Raw genomic sequence first — 9,291 nt, 5'->3', positions numbered from 1 at the left:
TTTGGGTAAATACCCAAAGGATGCTCTATCGCACCACAAGGACATGTGCTCAACTATGTTCATAGTAGCATTGTTTGTCATAGCCAGAACCTGGAAACAACCTAAATGCCCCTCAATGGAAGAATGGATAATGAAAAAATAATGATGCCTTGAAATTTGCAGACAAATGGATGGAGCTAGAAAACATCATATTGAGTGAGGTAATCCAGACCCAGTAAGACAAATATCATATGTACTCACTTATAAGTTGGTTTTTAAACATAAAGCGAAGAAAACCAGCCTACAATTCACAATCCCAGAGAACGTAGACAACAATGAGGGCCCTAAGAGAGACATACATGGATCTAATCTACATGGGAAGTAGAAAAAGACAAGATTTCCTGAGTAAATTGGGAGGATGAGGACCATGGGAGAGGGCAGAAGGGGAGGGAAGAGAAAGGAAGGGAAGTGGAGAAAAATGTAGAGCTCAATAAAAACAATAAAAAAGAAAAAAATTATATTCTTTGTATACTTCAGATTGAAGAATATGTGTTGATATTCCTCTTAAGCCTTTCTACTACTGTTTCAAATCTTCTTTCCAGTAAACTTTTGTTGGCAGAGGCTGCTTGTTCATTCCCAGCCACCCAGACCCGAAATAATCACACAGAAACTATATTATTTGCAATACGGTTTGGCCAATAGCTTAAGCATATTTCTAGCTAGCTAGGTCTTATATCTTAAATTAACCCATTTCTATTATTTTTTATTTTATCATGAGGGTGTGGCCTGCTGGCAAGGTTCTGGTGCCATCTGTCTCTGCTGTGGCTACATGGCATCTCTTTGACTCTGCCTACTCTCTCCTCTCTATCTGCTTGGAATTCGGGCTTTTCCCTATTCTGACTGCAATAGGCCCAAAGCAGTTTCTTTATTAACCAATAGTGTTCACAGGGTGCTGAGGGGATTCCCACATCAAATTTTAGTTTAGAGATTTGCATTTTTAGTAATAGAATTTGCATTTTTTAAAAATTTCTTCACCTTGTTGCAATTTCTAGCTTGTTTATTTATTTTAAGTGCATTTTTGTTTCTATTAATGTAGTAATGAGAGACTATTTAAAACTCTTCCTGCAAGTTTCAGCATTTGTTTTAATCAAGCTGGGCTCTATAAAGTGTGTCTTCTCTTGAGTATGGATAGTATTTTCATATTTCTTTGTTTTCTTATAAATTTGGAATATATCTTCAATATTGTTAAGACATAATCTTTAGGATTCCTTTATCCTTCTTTATTTCTCTATAGAGTATTGATTTTTGTTTGTTTTGGCAGACAGTAAAATGGCTGAAGTGAACCTCTCAATTGTTTCTTGTGGTAGACTGTATTGAAAACTCTGTTTATTCCTTCCAGCTTTATTTACGTCCTTTGGACTCTGTCCCCAGATGCATATTTCATGAATTTTACCAAATTTGGCCCGTTTATATCTACTTCATATTTTTTTTTTATTTTTGGTTTTCTCACATTAGTTACAAACTGTGGTATTCATCCTGAATTTTGTCTCCTGACTTTTCAAGCCACATGGACTGTGAAAACTTGTGTGGGGGAGTTAGCTAGCACTGGATTGTTTGCTTATAATCTTAACTCCCATCCAGATAGTTGTGCATGGCAGGTACAATTACACTATGGAATTTAGCAAATGCTTTGAATTAGGCTTTATTTTTACTTATATTTGTTTTCCTCAAGATACAGTTGCTAAACGTTTAACAGATGCAATAGTGATTCTAGTTTCTCTGGAGCTTTATTTGCTGCTTTGGCCTGGGGGCTGCCACCAGGCAAAACTTCCATGTATCAATTCCCTTCTTATTTCTTGATGCTTGCTTGACGTTTATGTGCTTTGTGACCTATATCATGGTTTGTCTGCACGAACCTTCTTAAATATTATCCAAGGTGGCCCTAGTAATTTTTTTCTTGATTTTCATGGAAATGAATACAATTATAAAAATATTATTATTTTTTACAGAGATAAAGTAGTGTGGTTTCTGTGTCTCATATTCTCCATTAGTTTCCATGTCTTTTTTAAAAAGTGAGATTGTCACTTTAAGTGTTCACCATACTAAAAAAGACAAGCGGCGCATGGTTTGCCATATATTATTATCATGATTCAAAAAACAGGTAAGGCATAAAACCAGGAATATCTGAGACAAAGAATAGAATCAGTGATGAGACAATGGAGAGTAATGGTGGGTCAATACATTAATAAACATGATGTACATATATGAAAACGCCACGGAGGAAGAAGTTTATTGTTCTGTGTAATGAACATATGATAATAGAATTATACGACTTAAGGGGGAATGTTTTGAGGGCATCTTCAGCCAAATAATTTGTATCACGATATCTACAAAGTCGGGAGGCCAGTGCATGTCTTTAATCCCAGCACTTGGGAGGCAGAGGCAGTCAGATCTCTCTGAAATAGAGGCCAGCCTGGTATTCAGAGCAAGATCCAGGACATCCAAAGCTGTTGCACGAAAAACTCTGTCTTAGAAAAAAAAAACAAAATAAAACAAAAGATATTATCCTGTTTATTTGTTTGTTCAGTATCGTGGACAAAAATAAAATGTTAACAACTGCAGTGGATTGAGTAGTGTCCTACTAAAATTCATATCTGTTCATAACCTTAGGTTGTAACCATATTTAAGTGGTAAGTCTCTGTGGAAGTTGTTAGTAATGAAATCATCTTGGGTTTGGTGTGACTGTAAATTTGCACACACAGGACTACAAGAGGAGAACTGAAGATAGGCAATGATTGGAGGGATGTTTCTGTGTGACAGGGAAAGGCAGGATCCAACAGTTGATGGAAGAGACAAGGCAGAGCCTGTGGAGGGAGTGTTGTTGGGCCAACAGCTCAATTAGGCTTCTGGTTTTAGAATAATGGCAGAATAAATTGTTGTTTATTTATGCTATTGAAAGGATTGCCATTTGATGTGGGAGTGTCATATATCAATCTGTTGATTTCATTGGTTAAGCAATAAAGAAACTGCTTGGCCCTGTGGGTGGAATAAACAGAACAAAATGCTGGGAGGAAGAGGAAGTGAGGTCAGACTCCACAGCTCTCCTCTCGGGAGCAGACGCCTCAGAGAGACGCCATGCCCCACTCCTGGGCAGACACACGCCATGAAGCTCCGACACAGGATGGACTAGAATCTTCCCGGTAAGACCGGTTCTCACAGATTATTAGAGATGGGTTGATTGGGATGTGAGAATTAGCCTGTAAGTGCTAGAGCTAAAGGGCCAAGCAGTGTTTAAAAGAATACAGTGTCCGTGTAATTATTTCCGGGGCATAAGCTAGCCGAGCAGGTGGCTGGGGTGCCAGGGACGCAGCCCCGCTGCTCTTATTACTACAGCCATTTGTTACATAAGTTCTAGAAAACTAACACCACATCCTAATGATGATTACATGCCTTTCTATTGGGTTACTAATCCACTGCGTTAGGTGGACATTTGTACAAACAAATCTATACATAAGAAAATTGGAAGGCACTTGCATGGGTATCTGTCAACAAACATATTTGCTTTATGCACAACTTATATGTTGTTTTTTTTTTTTTGGTGGATAAACATGCTAAACCTGGAATCAGTAGTCTAGATGTTAGTCCCGAGTCTACCACTGATGCACCATGATCTTGTGTGTGATTTCTTTTTCCTTCAGGCGTGTTTTCTTTCAGCTCCATACTCTAAGCTTATGTGTCTTCCCCTCCCTACATAATCGATCTGATGAAATATACTTTGTCATAGATGTATAGTTGTGTCATATGCACTTTGATGAGTAGGACTAGAGAGTATTAGGCATTAATTAAAAGATAATAGCACTATAGTTTAAATAGAAATGGAACACTATGATAGCTTTAAATACCTACTCAGGTTTCTGGTACTGTTTCTCTACTGAGGACTAATTGATTTCCAGTTAAGTGTCCTTAAGTTTCTTTGACTGAATAGGCCAGAAATTACTATTTAAAGGTTTGAATTTTAAAAAGTTTAAAGGAACGAGATGGTTCAGTGGTTAAGCACTTGTTGCTCTTGCAGAGAAGTGACATTTGCTTTCCAGGAAGCACATGGCAGCTCACAAACTTCTGTAACTCCAGTTGTAGGGGATCTGCCACTCTCTTCTGGCCTCCCTGGGCACCAGGAACACAGGTGGAACACAGCCATACATGCAGGCAAAACAACCATACACAGAAAAAAAAATATTTTAGGCTAATCATCCTGAATAAGTAGAGAGTGGTTTTTGATAGCAGTAATTATTTACACACATGTCCACATTCATGTTGCTTCTGAAACACACAAAACAGTAGAATGCTAAGTCATTAAAGACTTTACTTTTGAAGAATCTTTAAAATATGGTAGTTTTTCATTGTTTAAGAACCAACCTCTCTTGCATCTAGGAGTTCCCTGTTTTGAGGTCTTAGATGGCTAGATCTAGAAGGGTTTTTAAGACAATATACTTCATCACCTTTCAATTACTCATTGATGGTTCTGAAGGCTATCAATGACTTGCCCAAGGGAACAGTAATTTTTATAGGCTGCCCTCAAACCTAAGATCCTTTGTTTAATATTTTCTTTCTCCTTCCACTCTGTTACAGCTGCTTTGCATTGCCCAGGCTGATCTTCCACCCTTTGCTTTATATTTTGGATTACTCAGTTTTCTTCTCTTGGGTTTCTATATTTTCTTCAGCACTATGGACCTGCTGTTGCCCTGTTTTCCCTTGAGGAAAGCTTGAGCTGACTGTTTTTAATTGGGTCCACATTTTTCTTCCTTAGAGTGGGTTTGAAGTTAGGTCATTAGGAGATCAGTGTGGCTAAACTCTTTCTTCTTAGTGGAGTGTGAATGACAACTTTTTTGAGGTACATTTGTTTGGAGTTCATTATTATCCTCAGAGATGGAATCTGAACAGACAAGATTGTCAAACCTTTATTCAGAGCCTGGGTTAGAAGGCACGCCCATAGGGATGGAAGAGAAAGAAGAGAGAAGAGGAAGCTCACTCTTTGGTCCTGGCGAGGGAAGTAAGCATCTCACAGCGGTTTGGTAATCCATACTTCCTTTATGTCTGTTTGCTCTTAGCCTTTTGCTCTTTCTCTACCCTTTGCTTGCCCCGTTCCTCCCCTTCTCTCTGAGTTTCCCTTGATTTCTCTGCTGGAAACCTCCAAGAATGAAATACTACTTTAGTCTTTCGTAAAACAATCACAGATCTAAAGCCTTTCTTTGCAGCTTTGGATTCAGAACCCCAGCTTAGCTGTGTGCTCAGCACTAGGCAGTGGTAAAGCTAGCTAAGGGGGTGGGGAGAAAGGGAGAAAGGTTGGGAGGGAGTCTGAGAGGGAGGGAAGGAAAGAGGGAGGGAGAAAAGAGAGAGAGAGAGAAGGAGAGGGAGGGACTGAGGGAGGGGGAAAGAGGGAGGGAGAGAAGGGAAGAAAGAGAGTGAGGAGAGAGAGGGAGAGAGGGAACGAGGCAGAGAGAGAGAGAGAGAGAGAGAGAGAGAGAGAGAGAGAGAGAGAGAGAGAGAGAGAGAGAGAGAGAGAGAAGAGAGGAAGAGCGTGAGCGCGCGCTAGCTAGCTAGCAAAGCAGAGAGACAGACTGAGATAGGGACTAGGAAAGAGACCTAGAGAAAGAGAACAAGCCTCGTTCTATCAGGGCTTAGCCTCCAACTTGTTTCAGTTCATTCATCCTTTTCTCCTCTCTGCTTCGAGGGAAGTGACTGTGGCACTCGGTAAGACACAGAGATGTTCCCTTCTTCCCCCTCCCCCAAGCTCAGGACTCCTTTCCTGATAGCATCTCTCCCCTGTTAGGAGAGTCTCCTTGGGTTGGTCGGGAGGCGAGACATGCTCTGCAGCTGTGATGCTTTCCTGGGTTTCCCAGTGGGGCTGGTGGAAGCCCAGAGGCGGCATTTGGGCTGGGAGGCGCTGGGGTGAAACCTGGTTTGAGGAGGGGGGGGTTGTGATGTGGTCGATGTATACGCGATTTGCTTCATTGTCAGTGAATTGTTGTGTTCCTCTTTGGAAGCAGGTCAGCACTGACCTTGCAAATTGCTTGGGGGGCCCGACAGCTGCTGCAGAAAGCCACAGAGTGACTCCTAGCCAGAGCAGACAGCACTGTCATGACCCCCCAGACAGCCCTAGGCATCAAGGATGGGATAATGGCTGGAGCTCCCTCCTTTAACTCTTTCTCTGCAGCTGTGTTTGGCTGCTGGAAAAGAGAAGGAGGGAGGAGTCTGAGCAGCCCCTTTCCCTCTCTCCCTATTGCAGTCCCCAGATGCAAGTGAGTAGAAAGTTGTAAATAACTGCTTCCTTTCAAGCAGGTGGAGCCCTTCCCCCTTCCTTTTAGAGGTTCACTGTGGGGTTGGACCTGAGTTCTACAAACTTGGAAGGCTTTTCTTGCTTCAGTGAGGGAAGCCCCACTTGCATCCCACCCCTGATCCCAGGTAGCTGTGCTGGCGCCTAAACCATGAATGCAAATTTCACACCCCCCCACCCCCACTGGTGGGCATCTTCTAAGGTCTAGCTGTGTCCTTGGGAGGAGGACAGAAACACCTGCTGGTTTGAAGAGCTTTCTTCCCAGCAGGCTGCCCACCCCTGCTGTGGCTGGGGGAGGGGCTGCTGGTCAGGAGAGGAGAGTGTGAGTAGCTAGGATTTCCATTGTGAATAGTATTGGGTTATTTAGGGTTGGTTCCTCAGGTTTGGTTTGTCTGAAGCTATGAGAGGGAGGACTGAAACTATTGTAACCTTTTTAACTTGTAAAGTACAGGGTCTTGTTGCTTGATAGAGGCTTCTCTCTGGAGTTAGTGACACTGTCATGCCCCTGGTAATAAAAGCAGAACAAATTGTACCAATTACTAACATTTTAAGTGTTTAATGTTTCTGATCTGGGCTAATGGTTTAATGTGTATTACCTTGAATTTTTATATCAAGCCTGTGAAGCTTTTTATTGCTATTATCTTTGGTTGACTGACGAGGAAACTGAGGTACAGCAAGCTTAAGTGGTTTGTTCGATGACAGCACAGCCACTTGAGTGGGAAATGAAAGCACAGGCCTCTGGAGCACCAGTGCTTCTCTTTTGGGCACGTGTAGGAGCAGCAGGAATGCCAGCTCTTGGCTTTGAGGAGCTACTAGTGACCTTGTGTAGAGCAATAGGAATTGGGAATGGTGTGGGACCTAGGCTTTCTCAAAGGCCCTAGAAGGCTGCTTTTGGCCAGCCTGCTTTCTGTTTTGCAAAGGATGCCTAGAAAAACTTTACTTTTCCATGGTTACAGTCGCAGTCATTCTGCATCTAGCTTCAGACTATATCTTTTAGAAATGGATCCTGCTGTTTCTGAGAGCTTGGCCAATCATTTGTGAATTATAGAACTTTCCAACTAGAAGGCTTCCTAAAAGCCATTAAGCTCTGATTTGAACCAAGTTCTTGAGTACATTCTCAGCACCCCATTTGTTGACTACTGTCTATTTAAATTCCCTGCAGTGATAGGGAGCTCCTTAGGTGGTTCTTTGTATTTTTGAGCAAGTATGCCAAAAATTTTGTAAAAATTGCCCATGGCTTTTGTTCATTGGTTCTTTGGAAGTGTCTGGAAGAAACTTGCTATTTCTTAATAATTTTTCTTCAGCTAGTTGAAGATGGTGATTATACCTTCTCCTCAAGTCTTGAGTCAGACAAGACTCCAAATGAAAGGATCAGGGCTGACTTCTGGAGACTAGACTTTTTATTCGTGCTTGACAGCTTCAAACTCACATTTCACAGCGTTGCCAAGCAGCTCTGATAGTGTAAAGTCTAGTCCTCGGAAGACTATCTGCTGTCATCTGACTGCTGCAAGCAACGACCTTCTCTTTTGTATTTATAAAGACCAAGGACCCTTTGTACGAGTGGTTCTAAAACTACAGAAGATCAACATAATAGCTAGACAGTAAGTATGGGGCATAGGGGATTCCAGAGTGAAAGATTAAGGGGAAATATTAGTAGAGAGATATTTGAAATGGTAGTGACTTCAAGACTCATACGTGATATGGAAGCCGGAAGAAAAACTGTAAGAATGGCAGCTATCACTGAGGGGATTCAGTACAATCAGAAAGGAAAGAAATAAACCCTGCTAGAACAGAGCACAGGTAGCAAACCTGGATTCTACTCCCGGCTCTGGTGGTCTGTCGGTTCCCTTAGACACTGGACTTCCCCTCAAGGGTCTCAGTTTTTCCATTTACAAAATGATTTGGTGCACAGAGTATTTCACATTTAAAAGTGAAGTCTGAAGTTTATAAAATCTTGTTGGTGTGAAGGTCTTCAGAAGCCACCCAGGGCCAGTACTTCTCAGACCTTAACATACAATAATGCACAATAATGCCCACTGGGATGATTTTAAAATGCCAATTCTGAGTTGGGGTTTTAGGGAGGGGGCAGAGCATTTCAATATACTGCTGTTTCACTGATCACAGTTCAGGTAGTTCAAGTATTGTGGCTGTCAAACTATCTTCATCAATTCAGTTGTTTCTACCTGGTTTATTTCTCATTCTCAATGCATTTGCTTATAGTTAGGCATTGTGCAGAGGCTAAAAAGGTGAACAAAAGAGACATGTTCTCTGCTTGTTTGAAGTTTATCATTGATGGGGAAGAGGCTGGTGCTCATGTAACACACAACTATGCCATTTTAGTGATGAATGCCATGAAGCATAAATATGGGAGTGAGTTATGATACTATGTAATAGAGAACTTGGGGTTACAGCAAAGATTGAGGATATAGCAAGCTTATCATTTGCATAAGGAGGAGCTATTGAAGCTACCTAGAGGGACGTATGAATCAGGATGGCAGTGGTGAAACATTTTTGTTGATGGACACAGCAATGGGTAAGGAGGGAGAGTGAGAGAGAGGGAAAGTGTATGTTGGGGTTTGAGATGAGAGATAGATAGTCTTTTGAAGGGTTTTAAATCTTTGGTCAGGAATCATGTTTCCTGATAAAAGGATTTTAAGTAGGGTTATTGACAGTCTAAACTGGATCCACATGGTGTAAGGTTATTAAGTGTCTACAATAGTCGGAAGAAAATGTGGGAGAGACAGAATGGGTTAGACCTAGTCTCTGCTCTCTGAGATGACAGAGTCAAGTAGGAAGGAGAAGAAAAATGCAAGCAATGCCAGTATTAGAAATGGAAGATCTAAGTCCATAAAAGGAGGCAAAGGGCTTCAAGGGGAACAAGGACCACTACTGGAAGTGGATTGTGAACTGTGCATTGAAGATTAGATAAACTTTAAACAACAGTGCTTGAAAGTACCTAGTTGTGCATGATGAAATAA

At 41.4% G+C, this 9,291-nt stretch overlaps 1 protein-coding gene across 1 annotated transcript in view; it reads left to right on the top strand.

Annotated features, from left to right (window-relative positions):
- The first annotated feature begins 5,499 nt into the window (after positions 1-5,499).
- Positions 5,500-9,291, top strand: part of Gabra3 (gamma-aminobutyric acid type A receptor subunit alpha3) — a 219,839-nt gene continuing 216,047 nt past the window's right edge. The window contains exon 1 of the mRNA XM_041640993.1: positions 5,500-5,730. The gene's annotated coding sequence lies outside the window, so the exon portion shown is untranslated. The remainder of the gene's footprint in view (positions 5,731-9,291) is intronic.

Source organism: Microtus oregoni, unplaced genomic scaffold, assembly GCF_018167655.1.
Source record: "Microtus oregoni isolate MIOR12 unplaced genomic scaffold, Mior012 000067F_000, whole genome shotgun sequence".
NCBI lineage: Eukaryota > Metazoa > Chordata > Mammalia > Rodentia > Cricetidae > Microtus > Microtus oregoni.
The sequence above is the reverse complement of the archived record's forward strand: the minus strand, read 5'-3'. Positions and strand labels throughout refer to the sequence as shown.